Here is a 19167-nt window from a genome sequence, read left to right on the forward strand (position 1 = left end):
TGAAGGTTAGGACTACAACATATGAATGGAGGGGACACAATTCACCGCCTAACAGATGCCAGAGGATAAGACGTGAGCATTTAGCTCCTTAGGAGAAAGATGGGGATAGACAGCAGACGAAGCATCTACCAGATGGGCATCACGGAACCAGGATAGTCCAAGGCACCTGGCCCCCATCTGTATCTGTTCTACAGCTCCCCCGTGCCCAAGGATTTCTCCAGATACACTCAAGGGATTTGGAACGTTAATGCAACAGAGACAGAATGGGGTGGGGATGATCTGGTTCGCCCCTGAGATTAGCGTTGGGGTAAGTCCAAGTCATGGCACCACCCCCCGGCCATGGCTCTCCACCCATGTGAGTTCTACAGGATCCAGATAAAAGCAAATAAACCAAGAAGTCCTACCTAGTGTAGGAGGACAGGCAGGCAGTAAAAATCTATGTCAGGCGCAGCCCTGCTTTTTGTCAACATGTACAGAGCATGCATGTCAAGATGGCCTAGACACGCTCCTTTTCAGCAACATGAAGGTTCTTCTCCCCTCTCCACTGGTGAAGACACCCAAGAAGAGGTTTCCCTGCATTTCATTCCATGGGTTTTTCCCTCATCATTCTATTTATTTATTTATTTTTGGCTGCGCTGGGTCTTTGTGGCTGCACAGGCTTTTCTCCACTTGCAGCGAGTGGGGGCTACTCTCTAGTTGCAATGCTCAGCCCTCTCATTGCAGTGGCTTCTCTTGTTGCAGAGGTTCTAGGGTGCTTGGGCTTCAGTAGTTGCGGTTCCTGGGCTCTAGAGCACATGTTCAGTAGTTGTGACACAAGGGCTTAGTCTCCACGTGGCATGTGGGATCTTCCTGGATCAGGAATTGAATCTGAGTCCCCTGAATTGGCAGGTGGATTCCTCACCACTGGACCAGCAGAGAAGCCCCACTTCATGGCTTTAAATCTCCAGGTGGGAGGGAAAGGAGATGACTTCTCCTGGCCTAGACCATTCCTGGAATTTTAACAAATAGGGTTGCTTTCCTTTCTTTCTCTAGATGACCTGGTTCTGGAAACTGAACTGGTCTACTCACATGCCAGGAGCCTTTGATTTTTCTGGGGAGGAGGAGGGGAGGTAACTGCCCGGCCCGACTTGTTCCACAACCCCGGGCGCCAATCCGAGGGCACTGAGCCAGCCTCTCCCTCACGAATGGTCACCTTGCCTGCCCCTTCTCTCCTGCTGACCCAGAGGGCAGCTCGCACGCTTGGTGCCCATTGGAGTCCTGAGCCAGCAGACACTCCACAGCAGCATGGAGAACAGGACACCTGACATTCCAATGCCAACCTGACCCGGGAAAATCATTTGTCCTGTCTCAGCCTCAGTCTCCTCATCTATGAAGTGGGCAGGCTGGCAAAGCCAAGGCCAGTAAACACATTCCTGGCTTGGCTCTCGGGGCAACTGTGCTGCTGTACCTGAGATCTGCCCAAGCTTGTGGGAAAGAGCACTGTGGTCTAGTTGAGACGTCTGGCCTGGGTTCAGGCCTGGAGAACACTGACCATCTGGAGGCCCCTGGCCCTCTAAGGACCACGAAATCCACCTCAACTTCTAAGCCCCCTTCACTGCCCGGCCTGATGCAGCTTCTTCCAGACAACACTGCTACCTGAGCTCCAACCTGACCTCCCAGGGCTGTAGCCCATCTCATCATGCCCCAGGCCCCCTGGTGCAATGCTCTAGCACCTCAAGATTCGGGCTAATGTCCCATGTGTTTCCTAAGCCCAAATTCCCTACTGACCCAGCTTGCCACAGTCACCCCCCTCTCTCCCCTGTGCCCCGGGTGCCCCAATATTCTCAGTCACAGTTCCCCACTTCCCTGCCTTAACTGAAGCTCATGCGTGCTAAGCCTCTTCAGTCATGTCCAACTCTCTGTGACCCTGTGGACTATAGCCCTCCAGACTCCTCTGCCCGTGGGATTCTCCAAGCAACAATACTGGAGTGGAGTGCCATGCCCTCCTCTAGGGGATCTTCCCAACCCAGGGATCGAACCTGCGTCTCTCATGTCTCCTGCATTGGCAGGCGGGTTCTTTACCAAGCTCAGCTTTTCCCAAAAGTGCTGTTTCTCCCGCTGACCCCCTCCCCTTCCCCAGACCCCTGCCATATCTCAGGCTGAGGTGGAAGTCCCCCATCACGAAGTCCAGACCACCCTCCAGCCCTCTCATCACACCTGCTCCTTTGATGTCAGATGGAACCCCACATATTTTTCTGGGCTCCAAAATCCCTGCAGATGGTGATTGCAGCCATGAAATGAAAAGAAACGCTTACTCCTTGGAAGGAAAGTTATGACCAACCTAGACAGCATATTAAAAAGCAGAGACATTACTTTGTCAACAAAGGTCCATCTAGTCAAGGCTATGGTTTTTCCAGTGGTCATGTATGGATATGAGAGTTGGACTATAAAGAAAGCTGAGCCCCGAAGAAGTGATGCTTTTGAACTGTAGTGTTGGAGAAGACTCTTGAGAGTCCTTTGGACTGCAAGGAGATCTAACCAGTCCATCCTAAAGGAAATCAGTCCTGGGTGTTCACTGGAAGGACTGATGTTGAAGCTGAAACGCCAATACTTTGGACACCTCATGCGAAGAGCTGACTCATTTGAAAAGACCCTGATGTTGGGAAAGATTGAGGGCAGGAGGAGAAGGGGACAACAGAGGATGAGATGGTTGGATGGCATCACCAACTCAATGGACATGGGTTTGGGTGGACTCCGGGAGTTGGTGATGGACAGGGAGGCCTGGCATGCTGCAGTTCATGGGGTCGCAAAGAGTTGGACACGACTGAGCGACTGAACTGGACTGGACTGGAGCCCCACAACTCCACCCTGTCCTGTCTTCCACACCAGCCTCTGACCGTTCAGCCTCGAATAATACTAATGTTTTTCTTCTTCACAAAACAAACATAATTTCCTTCTTCCCTGAATCACATCTGCCATCCGGGGCCTCAGGGCCAAGCTGCAGCTTGGTTTTCCTTTCTGGAATTGAGGGAGGTTTCCTGCCCAGAATTTGAGCCCCAGTGGTAGGAAATGAGTCGGCAGGTAGGTAATGGTTAATCTTTCATGAGTGACTCTGTGATGAATAACCCCACAACCTGACACTCTCCCTCAGGGCCACATGAACAGTAGCGCCAACACACCCCTTCCTGGTTTCTGGGTTTAAGGTCATCCCCCTGAGGGAAGAACTCAAGAGGAACTTTCTCCACCCGAAGACTCTTGTCTGGCAGTTTCAGGATAAGGAAGCCTCTCAGCCTTTTCCCTAAAGAAACAGCTTCCAAACTCTCACTGAGGACTTCCTGGGTGGTCTAGGGGTTAAGAACCTGCCTGTCAATACAGAGGGCGTGGGTTCGATCCCCGGTCTAGGGAGATCCCAAATGCTTCGGGGAGACTAAGCCCATATACCACAACTACTGAAGCCCGTGTGTCCGAGAGTCTGTGCTCTGCAACAAGAGAAACCACCACAGTGAGCTGGCCGTAGCCCCCATCACCACAACCAGGGAAAGCCTGCACACAGCAACAAAGACCCAGTGCAGTCAAAAGACAAAATAAGTAAATAAACACATCTTTTAAAAACAATCTCACTGAATGTTTCTCATCTTTGTCTGCTGAGCTGTGATTTATAAACCTAGCTAATACTTGTCTGTCAAAAATTAGAAAGGGGACGTCCCTGGTAGTCCAGTGACTAAGATTCCACACTCCCAACGCAGGGGGCCCAAGTTCAATCCCTGGTTAAGGAACTAGATCCCACATGCCACACTAAGAGTTCGCCTGTCCCAACTAAAGATTCCACGGCAGCAAAGATGGAAAATCCTGTGTACCACAACTAAGACCTGGCACAGCTCAATAAATAAATATTTTTCAAAAAGAAATTAAGAAAAAGCAGGCATCAGACTGAGATAAATAAGGATAATATAATAAACAATTATACATCTGAATTTGACCCATCTCTAGGGATAATACTTAATTGAGGCTGTGTCCTTTCCCCTTTTCTGGAACTGGCAGTCTTATCTTTAATAAGTGGGGTAGAGTTATCTGGAAGAGTTACACCAGTCCTCCAAACTCACTTTGCAGCTTTTCTGGTGAAATCCCAGGGTCTGAGAACCACAGAGGTGGAAGCTGCACCATCACTCCTCCAGACACCAGCCCAGACTTCTCCTGCCACCTGGGGATGTGGGTCCAGTGGACTTTCCAGCCTATGGTCACCATCAGCCAACTGGTCCCCAGCCCTGCCTTTCTCTCAAGATGAAAAGACTTAGATCATTCTGGTAATTTGCAAACTAAAAGAACAAACTGAAGAAGAGAATAGACTCAAAGAGTCTTTGTTCTAAGTCTCAGAGCTGGATGGCTGTGACTACCCCAGCCCCTCCCCAGCCTCACCCCCAAGCCCCTGGTCCCTTTGTGGGGTAGTGACTGTTCCACTTGGGAAGGAAGGGTGGTCCCGGGGTGCTGCACATGCTTGCTCTTCACAAAGATGGGGGACACACATGTTGGTTCAGGAAATAAGACTGTGAACCCGACAGGGTGGTTTGGCTTGCTCATGAGCACCTACCACAGATCTTACAAAACTCATGCTGATGGACAGAGAAAACTGGCCGAAATCAGCTTTCACTGTGCCTGGAGTGACAGACCTCTTCCAACTTAAGGAAGCACATGGGTCACTTCCTGCCTCATCCACAGAAGGTCTGGCCCTGGGCTGTTTCCAGGTCACTCTTGTTTGCCCATGAGGTGTGGTCACAGTGCACACCTTGATCAGCAATCCTCAAGCCACCCAGGCTCTCAGGGCCATAATTAGCTGCTGGACCTGCCAATAACTCCCATGGGAGCTTTCAATGCCCTGGAAACAGGGAGCCCAGGATCCAGGCCACACACTCCAATCATTCCTCATACATTCCAGACATACATCCCAAGAGCATAACGCTTTATGTGGCAGGTGGCTACCACATGCCTTAAACTGTGCCCTGTCCAACCTACATAACAACTCTAAGAACCATGTGAGAAAACCCAAAGTAACTACACAAACTAAATGCTAGTCCCCTTCACAGCTTAGGCATAAAACAGCCAAACAACCTATTCTGACCAAATGAGTAAATCTTTTAAAATATAGAACAAATGCTCTTTCCCACCCTGGGGATGGAAGATGGGCTCCAACTGTGACTCACCCCAGAGGTCCCAGGACAGCTGCGGCTTTGGCCAGTTTCCTGAACCTGGGACAGCTGCACAGCCCCCAGTCAGAACAGGCTGGGGCACCACACATTCCAAGGAGCCCTGTTCACTTTCATAAAGGTATTTCAGGCCAAGAAGGCTTTCTGGGACTTCCCTCGTGGTACAGTGGATGGGAGTCCACCTCCAATGCAGGGGGACACAGGTTCCACCCCTGGTTCAGCAGGATTTCCATATACCGCGGAGCAACTAAACCCATATGCCACAACTACTGATGCCCTCACGTTCTAGGGCCCGCAAGCCACAACTACTGAACTGTGTGCTGCTACTACTGAAACCCACACGCCCTAGGGCACATGCTCTGCAACAAGAGAAGCCACCACAATGAGAAGCGCTCGCACCACAAGGAAGAGTAGCCCCTGTTCACCGCAACTAGAAAAAGCTCATGCAGAGCTTCACAAAGACCCAGAGCAGTCAAAAATAAAATTTAGAAAGTTTTTTTAAAAAAAAAGAAGTCTATCTGTTTACCTCACCTGAACAGCGTGAAAGAATGTAGAGCGAGGGCCTGTTCCAGGAAGGGAACTATGACCAGAGATAACTACAGTGAGAACTAGGTGTGGGACAGGGAGGAATCCAGCTGAGTCTGTTTGTTGGAATTCCACTCAGCATCCTATTGACTGCACTGGCCCAGCAAACACTTGTTTATCAAACATTCACTTTTCCATCTTCTTGTAAACTGACTTCCTTCCCTCTGAAATCCCAAACCACTACCCACAACATCCTCTTCTTGTCTTTAACTTTAAAGTGTTGGTCACTCATGTGTCTGACTCTTTGCAACCACATGGGCTATAGCCCGCCAGCCTCCTCTGACCATGAGATTTTCCAGGCAAGAATACTGGAGTGGGTTGCCATGCCCTTCTCGAGAGAGTCTTTCTGATCCAGGGATCAAACCCAGGTCTCCTGCATTGCAGGCAGAATCTTTACCATCTAAACCAGCAGAGTTGAAGATGGTATTTAGAGTGAGGGTTTCGACCATTTTGATAAGTTGCTCAGTTTTCCTGGGTGTCTCCCAAGTACACGTATTGTTATTAAACTTGTACTTGATCTCCTCCTGTTAATTTGTCTCATTTAACTCTCACACCAGCCAGAAGAACCCAGATCAGTTCAGTTCAGTCGCTCAATCATGTCCGACTCTTTTTGACCCCATGGATTGCAGCATGCCAGGCTTCACTGTCCACCACTAACAAACTCCCAGAGTTTGCTCTAACTCATTCATGTCCATTGAGTCGGTGATGCCATCCAATCTCACCCTCTGTCATCCCCTTCTCCTGCCTTCAATCTTTTCCAGCATCAGGGTCTTTTCAAATGAGTCAGTTCTTCACATCAGGTGGCCAAGGTATTGGACTTTCCACTTCAGCATCAGTCATTCCAATGAATATGCAGGACTGATTTCCTTTAGGATGGACTGGTTGGATCTCCTTGCAGTCCAAGGGACTTTTAAGAGTCTTCTCCAACAACACAGTTCAAAAGCATCAATTCTTTGGCACTCAGCCTTCTTGTATAGTCCAACTCTCACATCCATACATGACTACTGGAAAAACCATTGCTTTGACTAGATGGACCTTTGCTGGCAAAGTAATGTCTCTGCTTTTTAATATGCTGTCTTGGTTGGTCATAGCTTTTCTTCCAAGGAGCAAGCATCTTTTAATTTCATGGCTTAAGTCACTATCTGCAGTGATTTTGGAGCCAAAAAAAATAGTCTCTCACTATTTCCATTGTTTTCCCATCTATTTGCCATGAAGTGATGGGACCAGATGCCATGATCTTAGTTTTCTGAATGTTGAGCTTTAAACCAACTTTTTCACTCTCCTCTTTCACTTCCATCAAGAGGCTCTTTAGTTTTTTGCTTTCTGCCATAAGGGTGGTGTCATCTGCATATATGAGGTTACTGATATTTCTCCTGACAATCTTGATTCCAGTTTGTGCTTCATCCAGTCCAGCATCTCTTATGATGTACTCAGCATGTAAGTTAAATAAGCAAGGTGACAATATACAGCCTTTCCCAATTTGGAACCAGTCGGTTGTTCTACGTCCAGTTCTAACCGTTGCTTCTTGACCTACATATAGATTTCTCAGGAGGCAGGTCAGGTGGTCTGGTATTCCCATCTCTTGAAGAATTTTCCACAGTTTTTTGTGATCCACACAGTCAAAGGCTTTGGCATAGTCAATAAAGCAGAAATAGATGTTTTTCTGGAACTCTCTTGCTTTTCCAATGATCCAATGGATGTTGGCAATTGGATCTCTGGTTCCTCTGCCTTTTCTAAATCCAGCTTGAACAACTGGAAGCTCACAGTTCACATACTGTTGAAGCCTGGCTTGGAGAATTTTGAGCATTACTTTGCTATCATATGAGATGAGTGCAATTGTGTGGTAGTTTGAGCATTCTTTTGCATTGCCTTTCTTTGGAATTGGAATGAAAACAGACCTTTTCCAGTCCTGTGACCACTGCTGAGTTTTCCAAATTTGTTGGCATATTGAGTGTATCACTTTCACAGCATCATCTTTCAGGATTTGAAATAGCTCAACTGGAATTTCATCACCTCCACTAGCTTTATTCATAGTGATGCTTCCAAATGTCTTCCTCCCTGACGATGCTAAGATGGGGACAATAAATACGAGAGTTGGAGGAGAGCAAAGGTGATAAAAAGCGTAGATGAATGTAAAATGGGAGCAAGGGCAAAGGTGGGAAAGTTCAGCCTGAAGAAATCCAGACAGACGTCGAGGAGGACCTGCTCTGACTTCTTACCACACACCCTGGGTCTGTTCAGACTTCTGGGCTCTCTCCCCAGCATGACATCTCAGTCCTGGCATCTCAAAGCTGGACAGACCACGTCCTAAGAAAACATGCACCAGGGGCACTTCCTAGGTCAGGCAGGAGTCAGGGATCTAGGTTGTTGTTCATTGTTCAGTCGCTAAGTGGTGTCTGATCAAGGCAGAATGTGCCTTAGGTCTGCAGCTCCGACCACAAACAGGCAAACAGGGCTTCCACTGACCCTGAGGTTATGTGCTCCCCTCCCGCTCTGGCTTTGTGTGGGTGCCTTCTGGATCGGTGTCAGGTTTGAAACTGGATCCTCCCTGGGACCCATCCTGACACCCATATGAACCTATCTTTTTGTTCCCTTGAACTGAGCATAGGGGTTTCTGAAGTTTCGTCTTTGAAATACAGTGTGGCTTCCTCTTAGGGACCAGGGAAAGGGTGTGTTCATTCTGCTCCCATAAACTAGAAACCCATGTGGATCCACAGGGCCAGGAACATCATGTCAGGCCCAGGCACAGAACACATGCCCTCCAGGGTTGCATAAGAGTGGTGGGGATTACTGATGTGAGCAGTGGAGACTTTAGTTCCGGAACCGCTGTTCATTCCAAAAAGTGAATGCATATGTTCCATAGAAAGTATATAAAAAGATCATAGGAGCTGGGTAGGACTGAAGGTCATCCACCCAACAAGGTTTGTTTGCTTCTGCCAAGCTGTTCTATTTGCTTTTCTAACTCATTCAAAACCAGTTACTCATTATTTAAAGGCATGAGGAAGGATCACAATATATTAAGTTTCTTAAAGGTTATATAAAGTGGATTGTACACTAGGAGACTATGTCAAAAAGAACAGCTTTAGTATATGTGTGTCACTGCAGGAAACACAGGTTCCACCCCTGGGTCAGGAAGATGCCCTGGAGGAGGAAATGGCAACCCACTCCAGTATTCTTGCCTAGAAAATCCCATGGACAGAGGAGACTGGTGGGCTACTGTCCATGGAGTCACAAAGAGTCAGACATGACTGAATGAATGAGCAAGCAGACCACATCTACATGTAGACAGCACGAATGAAGTGATTCCAGGTACTCCATCCAGAGATGCATGAAGTTCTTCCAGGTAGTTGCGCTTTCTACCTGGAATGTGCTTTCCCAAATTATCCAACTTTTAAAATAACAACTCATACCATACATTATCATAAAATAGTATTAATAACTTAAAAAAAAAAAACCTGTTTGTTGACACGTCCCCTGTGGCAGCTCAGGGGTCATCTTCCAAGGAGAGATGTCCAAGAGTTGGGAATCAGAAGACAAGTCTGCACTCAACTCAGCCACTGGTTCATTAGCCACTTTTGCATGTCATTTGTCATCTAATCCTTTAGTTTCTTCACCTGAAAAACAAGAGTAGGACTTGCTTTGTCTAACTCTCAGGGTTATTGTAAGATTCTAAATTTTAAATCAAGAGAGCGTAGCCGGTAACACCACATTGTAAATCAACTACATTTCAATAAAATAAAATTTAATAAGAAACAAGATAATGTAGTAGAAAACTGGATAATGACTAGACAGCCTTCAAAGGACACTCCCTCTCTTTCTCCTGACTGCCCCGTCTCACGGCCACTACTTTCCCTTCTGCTCTTCTTGCTCCTCTCCCTCTCCCTGGCTGTAAAGACAAGAAATTCTTTGCAGTTCAAGCCAAGATCACTTTCTCTCCCAGCTGATGCTCTGCCCTCAATGAGTACATCCCTTCCTTAACCTTCAGTTACCAAGTGGACAAGTTGACATCTCCAGCTCACACTTTCGGATCTGTATCTCCAACTACATTCTAAATATAAAATCTTGGGATGTCCCTGGTTGTCCAGTGGTTACAACTCCACACTTCCATTGCAGTGGCCACAGGTTCAATCCCTGATCAGGGAACTAAGACCCTGTATGCCATGCACTGAGGCAAAAAAAAAAAAAAAAATCACTCTAAAACCAGCACAAGATTAGATATAACAGAGTCCAAAATTAGATCCTGGGGATGCATGCATTTGATTACAATGGAAAGGCAGGAATTAAGTAATAAAGGTTGTTAGTTCAATTGGCTAGCTGTTTGACAAAATATTAAGTTTTATCCCTAACTCACCCCTTACTGTAAAAGGTCTTGTAGGTCTTCATAGAACCGTTCAACTTCAGCTTCTTCAGCATTACTGGGCAGGGCATAGACTTGGGTTACCGTGATATTGAATGGTTTGCCTTGGAAATGAACAGAGATCATTCTGTCATTTTTGAGACTGCATCCAAGTGCTGCATTTTGGACTCTTTTGTTGACTATGATGGCTACTCCATTTTTTCTAAGGGATTCCTGCCCACAGTAGTAGATATAATGGTCATCTGAGTTAAATTCACCCATTTCAGTCCATCTTAGTTCGCTGATTCCTAGAATGTTGACATTCACTCTTGCCATCTCCTGTTGGATCACTTCCAATTTGCCTTGATTCTTGGAGAAGGCAATGGCACCCCACTCCAGTACTCTTTCCTGGAAAATCCCATGGACGGAGGAGCCTGGTAGGCTGCAGTTCATGGGGTCGCTAAGAGTCGGGCACGACTGAGCGACTTCACTTTCGTGCACTGGAGAAGGAAATGGCAACCCACTCTAGTATTCTTGCCTGGAGAATCCCAGAGACAGAGGAGCCAGGTGGGCTGCCGTCTATGGGGTTGCACAGAGTCGGACACAACTGGAGCGACTTAGCAGCAGCAGCAGCAGTGGACCTGACATTCCAGCTTCCTATGCAATACTGCTCTTTACAGCATCGGACCTTGCTTCCATCACCAGTCACATCCACAACTGGGTGTTGTTTTTGCTTTGGCTCCATCCCTTCATTCTTTCTGGAGTTATTTCTCCACTGATCTTCAGTAGCATATCGGGCACCTACCGACCTGGGGAGTTCATCTTTCAGTGTCCTATCTTTCTTCCTTTTCATACTGTTCATGGGGTTCTCAAGGCAAGAATACTGAAGTGGTTTGCCATTCCCTTCTCCAGTGGACCACATTCTGTCAGACCTCACCATGACCCATCCATCTTGGGTGGCCCCACACGGCATGGCTTAGTTTCATTGAGTTAGACAAGGTCTGTGTGATCAGATTGGCTAGTTTTCTATGATTGTGGAACAACAGACTGGTTCCAAATAGAAAAAGGAGTTCGTCAAGGCTGTATACCATCATCCTCCTTATTTAACTTATATGTAGAGTACATCATGAGAAACGCTGGGCTGGAAGAAGCACAAGCTGAAATAAACTTTGCTGGGAGAAATATCAATAACCTCAGATGTGCAGATGACACCACCCTAATGGCAGAAAGTGATGAAGAACTAAAGAGCCTCTTGATAAAAGTGAAAGAGAAGAGTGAAAAAGTTGGCTTAAAGCTCAGTTCAGTTTAGTTCAGTCACTCAGTCGTGTCCAACTCTTTGAGACCCCATGAATCGCAGCACACCAGGCCTCCCTATCCATCACCAACTCCCGGAATTTACCCAAACTCATGTCCATTGAGTAGGTGATGCCATCCAACCATCTCATCCTCTGTCATCCCCTTCTCCTCCTGCCCTCAATCTTTCCCAACATCAGGGTCTTTTCCAAGGAGTCAGCTCTTCACATCAGGTGGCCAAAGTATTGGAGTTTCAGCTTCAACATCAGTCCTTCCAATGAATACCCAGGACTGATCTCCTTTAGGATGGACTAGTTGGATCTCCTTGCAGTCCAAGGGACTCTCAAGAGTCTTCTCCAACACCACAGTTCAAAAGCATCAATTCTTCTGCACTCAGCTTTCTTTATAGTCCAACTCTCACATCCATACATGACTACAGGAAAAACCATAGCCTTGACTAGATGGACCTTTCTTGACAAAGTAATGTCCCTGCTTTTTAATATGCTGTCTAGGTTGGTCATAACTTTCCTTCCAAGGAGTAAGCGTCTTCTCATTTCATGGCTGCAATCACCATCTGCAGTGATTTTTGAGGCCTAAAAAATAAAGTCAGCCACTGTTTCCCCATCTATTTGCCATGAAGTGATGGGACCAGATGCCATGATCTTAAGTTTTCTGAATGTTGAGCTTTAAGCTAACTTTTTCACTCTCCTCTTTCACTTTCATCAAGAGGCTTTTTAGTTCCTCTTCACTTTCTGCCATAAGGGTGGTGTCATCTGCATATCTGAGGTTATTAATATTTCTCCCGGCAATTTTGATTCCAGCTTGTGCTTCTTCCAGCCCAGAGTTTCTCATGATGTACTCTGCATAGAAGTTAAATAAGCAGGATGACAATATACAGCCTTGACGTACTCCTTTTCCTATTTGGAACCAGTCTGTTGTTCCATGTCCAATTCTAACTGTTGCTTCCTGACCTGCATACAGATTTCTCAAGAGGCAGGTCAGGTGGTCTGGTATTCCCATCTCTCTCAGAATTTTCCACAGTTTATTGTGGTCCAGTCAAAGGCTTTGGCATAGTCAATAAAGCAGAAATAGATGTTTTTCTGGAACTCTCTTGCTTTTCCATGATCCAGCAAATGTTGGCAATTTGATCTCTGGTTTCTCTACCTTTCCTAAAACCAGCTTGAACATCTGGAAGTTCATACTTCACGTATTGCTGAAGCCTGGCTTGGAGAATTTTGAGCATTACTTTGCTAGCGTGTGAGATGAGTGCAACTGTGCAGTAGTTTGAGCATTCTTTGGCATTGCCTTTCTTTGGGATTGGAATGAAAACTGACCTTTTCCAGTCCTGTGGCCACTGTTGAGTTTTCCAAATTTGCTGACATATTGAGTACAGCACTTTCCCAGCATCATCTTTTAGGATTTGAAATAGCTCAACTGGAATTCCATCACCTCCACTAGCTTTGTTCGTAGTGATACTTTCTTTTTTTTGTTCAGTCTCAGATACTTTTATTTTTAACACTAGAAATTACAAACACTGTCTGCATACAGGCATAAATTTGCAGTTGAACTAATGCAATGTAAAGTTTTCATTACGTTAAAAACTCAAATTCTAGAAGAATTAAGAATGTCTGCTCTTATTCCAATGTGAAGAGAAATAGAAAAATATGCACATACCAATGAAAAGGCTGCATGTGTGGCTACTTTAGAAACTAAAATATTTTTGTTAAATTCTTGTCTTTCCTCATTAATAATATCCATACCTTTACAAAAGATCCCCAAAATGAGGATTAAGAGTATTTAATCAATTATGAATCTGCCACTTTAGGTAGAGCTTTTCAATTAGCTCTCTCTCTCTCTCAAAGTGGATCATAACTCCAGAAAGGGGTTAGCAGTGGTTTTCCTGGGGGTGGGGTCTGCTGCTGCTGCTAAGTCGCTTCAGTCGTGTCCGTCTCTGTGCGACCCCATAGATGGTAGCCCACCGGGCTCCCCATCCCTGGGATTCTGCAGGCAAGAATACTGGAGTGGGTTGCCATTTCCTTCTCCAGTAGTGATACTTTCTAAGGCCCACTTGACTACACATTCCAGGATGTCTGGCTCTAGGTGAGTGATCACACCATCGTGATTATCTGGGTCATGAAGATCATTTTTGTATAGTTCTTCTATGTATTCTTGCCACCTCTTCTTAATATCTTCTGTTTCTGTTAGGTCCATACCATTTCTTAAAGCTCAACATTCAGAAAACTAAGACCATGGCATCTGGTCCCATCAGTTCATGGCAAATATGGCAATCAGATGGGAAAACAGTACAAACAGTGGCTGACTTTATTGGGGGGGGGGCCTCCAAAATCATTCCAGATGGTGATTGCAGCCATGAAATGAAAAGACACTTTTCCTTCCGTGGAAGGAAAGTTATGACCAACCTAGACAGCATATTAAAAAGCAGAGACATCACTTTGTCAACAAAGGTCCATTTAGTCAAGGATATGGTTTTTCCAGTGGTCATGTATGGATGTGAGAGTTGGATTACAAAGAAAGCTGAGTGCAGAAGAATTGATGCTTTTGATCTGTGGTGTTGGAGAAGACTCTTGAGAGTCCCTTGGACTGCAAGGAGATCTAACCAGTCCATCCTAAAGGAGATCAGTCCTGAGTATTCATTGGAAGGACTGATGTTGAAGCTGAAACTCCAATACTTTGGCCACCTGATGTGAAGAGCTGACTCATTTGAAAAGACCCTGATGCTGGGAAAGATTGAGGGCAGGAGGAGAAGGGGATGACAGAGGATGAGATGGTTGGATGGCATCACCTACTCAATGGACATGAGTTTGGGTAAACTCCGGGAGTTGGTGATGGACAGGGAGGCCTGGCATGCTGCAGTTCATGGGGTCTCAAAGAGTTGAACATGACTGAGTGACTGAACTGAACTGAACTGATCACCACTTACTCAAAATCAAAATTCAGACAAAGCAATAATAAGCAAAACATATAAAGAGCTACTTCAAATTGATTTTTCTAAATTGAATAGAAAATTGGGAAATGTACTGATAAACATTAGAAAATATTTTAAAAGATATGAAAAAAATCCAACTTCATAAGAATAATACAATAAAATATGAATTAAAGATAATCAAATATTGAGGACTTCCATGGCAGTCCAAGGGTTAAGATTCTGCACTTCCAATGCAGCAGGCTCAGGTTCCATTCCAGGTCAGGGAACTAAGAGGCCATATGTCACACAGCACAGCTAAAAAGTAAAAAAAAAAAAAAAAAAAAAGACAGTATTCAATATAGATATTAGATACTAATGGATACCAATATAGGTGAGACTATGGGGAAATGGATTCTCTCTGGCACTTTGGAGCACAAATCAGTGCTTCTGAGTCATCAAGATTCTACCTTTCATGCACTCTGACTCATCACATTTCTGGAACCTATCCTGCAGCAATAGCAGGATAATCACAGAATTGTTTGCATTTGGAAGAAAGGGAAAAAAAACTGGTAAGAACTCAAGTGCCCATCAATAAGTATATATACATAATTATAGTATTTATAATATAATTTTATATATAATATATAATAATATGTTGAGAAAAAATGAGTTGTAAAAAGAAACAGTACAATACTGGTGATATGCGTGTGTACATACATATATATACGTACACAGACACACATACATGAGGAAAGATTCTGAATAGGTACACAGGTTCAAACTCAATTCTTTTTTATTTTCGGCTGTGCTATTTTATTTTTATCTTCGTTGCTGTGCGCAGCCTTTCTCTAGTTGTGGTGAGCAAGGGCTAGTCTCTAATTGCGGTGTGCAGGCTTCTCAGTGCAGTGACTCCTCTTGTTGCAGAGCATGAGTTTAGTTGCCCCGCGGCTGAGATCTTCCCAGACAATGGATAGAACCTGTGTCCCCCCACACTGGCAGCTGGATTCTTAACCCCTGGACCACCAAGTGAAAGTGAAGTCGCTCAGTCGTGCCCGACTCTTCGGGACCCCATGGACTGCAGCCTACCAGGCTCCTCCGTCCATGGGATTCTCCAGGCAAGAGTACTGGAGTGGGGTGCCATTTCCTTCTCCAGGGGATCTTCCCGACCCAGGGATCAAACCCAGGTCTCCCACATTGCAGGCAGACGCTTTAACCTCTGCACCACCAGGGAAGCCCTTAGGGCCACCAAGGAAGTCCCAAACTCCTTTCTTTAAGGGTAAGCCTTGCAGGGGAACAGAGGAACCCTTATATTGTACTTTAAGATCCCCTGGAGGAGGGCATGGCAACACACTCCAGTATTCTTGTCTGGAGAACTCCATGGACAGAGAAGCCTCGTGGGCTATACAGTCCGTGGGGTTGCAAAGAGTCAGACACAACTGAGCCCCAGGAGAATGCACCTGGGGCTGGCGAGCGCCTGTGATCTAACATCTTAGCAGCAGGCATGACTGCCACCTGGTGGTCATGTGCTGCCATGGCATGCCACCAACCTGAGGGTTTCTCAGCCTTGCACTGTTGCCATTGTGAGGGGGTAGGGGGCTGTTTTGTGCACACTATGGGAGGCTCAGCAGCACCCCATGGAAACCAGCACCTTCTGGAAACCAGTGACACTCTCTCCCCAAGTGGTGACAGCAAAAATGTCTCCAGACACTGGCAATTGTCCCCTCTGGGGGCAAAACCACTCCTGGCTGAGAACCTGAGTCTCGTGAATGCAAAGTAAATAACTAAACTGTTTGTTCATTCACTCAGGAACAGCTCACGTTAGGCAAAGGCTTTTGTTCCTAATGTCAGCTGGAAGGAGTGAGCTCTTGGCCAGGGTCACTCACACACAGAATGCTTCTCACAGCTTTGCGAGATTCTGAGCTTTAAATTCGGGAACAAGAAAATCCATTCTTACCCAGTGACTCCCCACCTGCCTCAGGCAGAAATAACAAGCATGGTGACTCCTGGCACACACACGCCCCACACTCAGCTCAGACCTCCGGTGGGAACTCGCAGCGGACCATGCTGCGGCCTCATCATGGCACTTCAGCCAGCAACTGCCACCTCACCCAGACAGAAAGCTGCTTTACCCCTTGGACTTGAGTCTCCTCTCCCCCACCTAGAGCTGAAGTCAGGGTGAAGTGGGGGATCCTACTTGAGAACCCTCTTTGTCCCCCACAAAGCTGAAACTCCACTAACCCGCAGAGAGAAACCAGGCTCCAGGTGGCACTGGCAGAGGTCCAGGAAGTATGCTCTGTCCCAGACGGTCCTGGGAGTCCCCACTGCCCCCCGAACACACACACATACACAAACACCCCTAGAGACATCGGATGGCTGGGTGCTACTGGTACTGGCAGGGAGGTGCCACCAAACAAAGCACTCTCCCCAGGAAGTTCCTCTTCCTTACGGGCAGATGATCCCCTACCCATCCAGTTGCATTCCCTTTCCACCCACTCAGGCAGCATCAGCAGGGACCAGGTAGAGCTCCAGCAGCACCAGATCAACCAAGCTGACCAAAATAGTACCACAAAGGCTCTAAAGATTAAATTGCCATTGAAACCACGGTCCACAAAACTACACCGAGACCTACTATAAACAGGGTGACGATGCCCTAAAGCAGAAGTTTTAAATAGCACCCTCAGTTACATGAAAGTAACACGTAAAAGCCTAGATTGAAAGCTTTATCTTTTACAATTTGAAAAGATCCTTTTCTTTTTGTAGTCAGTGCTACTGACAAGTCAGATTTACTCAGTCAGTTATTCACTGAGGGACCACAAAATGCCAGGAACTGGGGTTTTTTTAATTTTTTTAATTTAATTTTGCCTGTGCTGGGTCTTCATTATTGCCCACAGGCTTTTCTTTAGTTGTGATGAGAGGAAGCTACTCTGTAGTTGTGTGTGGGCATCTCATTGGGGTGGCTTCTACTGTGGAGCACAGGCTCCGGAGCACAGGCTTCAGGAGTTGTAGCACCTGTCCTGCAGGCATGTGGAATCTTCCCAGACCAGAAATCAAACCACTGTCCCCTACATCGCAGATGGAGTCTTAACCACTGGACCATCAGGGAAGTCCCAGGCATTGCTTTTGACACTGGGGTTTTAGCACTCATTGAACAAAACAAATCATTCTTTTTTTTTTTTTTTTTGTCTTGTAAGTGATCCATGTTTAGTCTTTGAGGTTGTCAGAAGTTCTTCTTTGTTATTTATTGTTAGAGGACTTCAACAAGAGGATGTGACCATTGGTTGACCCAAGAGCCGTTGTTTAGTTGCTGCTGCTGCTGCTGCCAAGTCACTTCAGTCATGCCCGACTCTGTGCGACCCCGTAGACAGCAGCCCACCAGGCTCCCCTGTCTCTGGGATTCTTCAGGCAAGAAATCTGGAGTGGGTTGCCATTTCCTTCTCCAATGCTAGTTGTATCCAACTCTTCACCACCCCGTGGACTGCCAGGCTCCTCTGTCCATGGGGTTTCCCAAGCAAGAATACTGGAATGGTTTGCCAGTTCCTTCTCCAGGGGATCTTCTCCACTCAGGAATCAAATTTGTGTGTCTTGCATCTCCTGCGCTGGTAGGTGTGTTCTTTACTAGCTGAGCCATCAGGGAAATCAAAGGAATTTGAGTTATTTTCAAAGCAGAGAATCCATGGTGTTAAAATATGGTCAAGACCACTCCCCATTTATCACCCTCTTCCTACCTGATGATCTTATATAATAATAAATCTATTTTCACCTCTGTTTTGCAGTAATCATCTGGCTGACTGCATGTATGTTCCTGCATGTGCATACGTATTTGGGTATTCATGTGGATCAGGGTGGGACAAAGGTGAATAAAACCTTTGGAAGTGGAGCTGCTTGTATCTGTTAGTATCTACTCCTCTCCTAGCCCAGCTATAAGGTTACCCTGTGCTATGGGGAGCGGACAAAGATTTCCCCAGAGTGATGTCAGAGAGAGTAGAAAGGAGCACACAAGACATCAAAAAGCACCCCCACTCCCAGAGCACATCCCTGAGTCCCCTCGTGGCATCTGGAGCTTTTCATCACTGCTACCATTGCATCCCCATCTAAACACACCGCACACACACCCTAGGGCAGACTGTAGCCATCTGTCTCCCAGAGGGTCTCCAATCCATTTCTCATTCATTTCTTAATTCAACAACCTCCCTCCTTCCAGAGGCACCTAGGTTGGGTTTGGGACAAGGATCTAGCCATGTACACTGGGATGCTGTGTTAGTTACCGTTTTCTATCTAACAATATTACTACATACTTAGTGGCTGAAAATGGCACACATTTGTTATCTCACAGTATCTGTGGATGAAGATCCAGGCACAGCTTAGCTGGGTCCTTGCAGTGGGCTGTCAAGGTATCAGCCAAGACTGGTTTCTCATGTGAAGACTCTACTAGGGTTGATCCACTTCCAAGCATCTGGGGGTTGTTGGCAGGCGTTAGCCCTCATCTGTCTTTCTGGGCTGACAGTTTCTTGTCTCGCAGATTTCCCCAATATCATACTTGTTTCACCAATGCCAGCAAGGAGGATTCTCCTAGCAAAACAAGCATTAGAATCGTGTCACCTTTGTTCCGTTTTATAGGTTAAAAGTAAGTCAGAACTCCTACTCACACTCAAGGTCACAGAGCGGATAACACAAAGGTGTGAATACCATGAGGCTCAGATCATGGGAACCACTTTGGAAAATGGGAACTGGATAAGGAGTACCTTCTTCTTCTTTTTGCCGTGTCTTGTGGATTGCAGGATCTTACTCCCCCTACCAGGGACTGATTCTGCGCTCACTGCAATGGAGGTGAGAAGTCTTAACCACTG

The sequence above is a fragment of the Ovis aries genome, chromosome 11 (genome assembly GCF_016772045.2).
Source record: "Ovis aries strain OAR_USU_Benz2616 breed Rambouillet chromosome 11, ARS-UI_Ramb_v3.0, whole genome shotgun sequence".
In the NCBI taxonomy this organism is placed as follows: domain Eukaryota; kingdom Metazoa; phylum Chordata; class Mammalia; order Artiodactyla; family Bovidae; genus Ovis; species Ovis aries.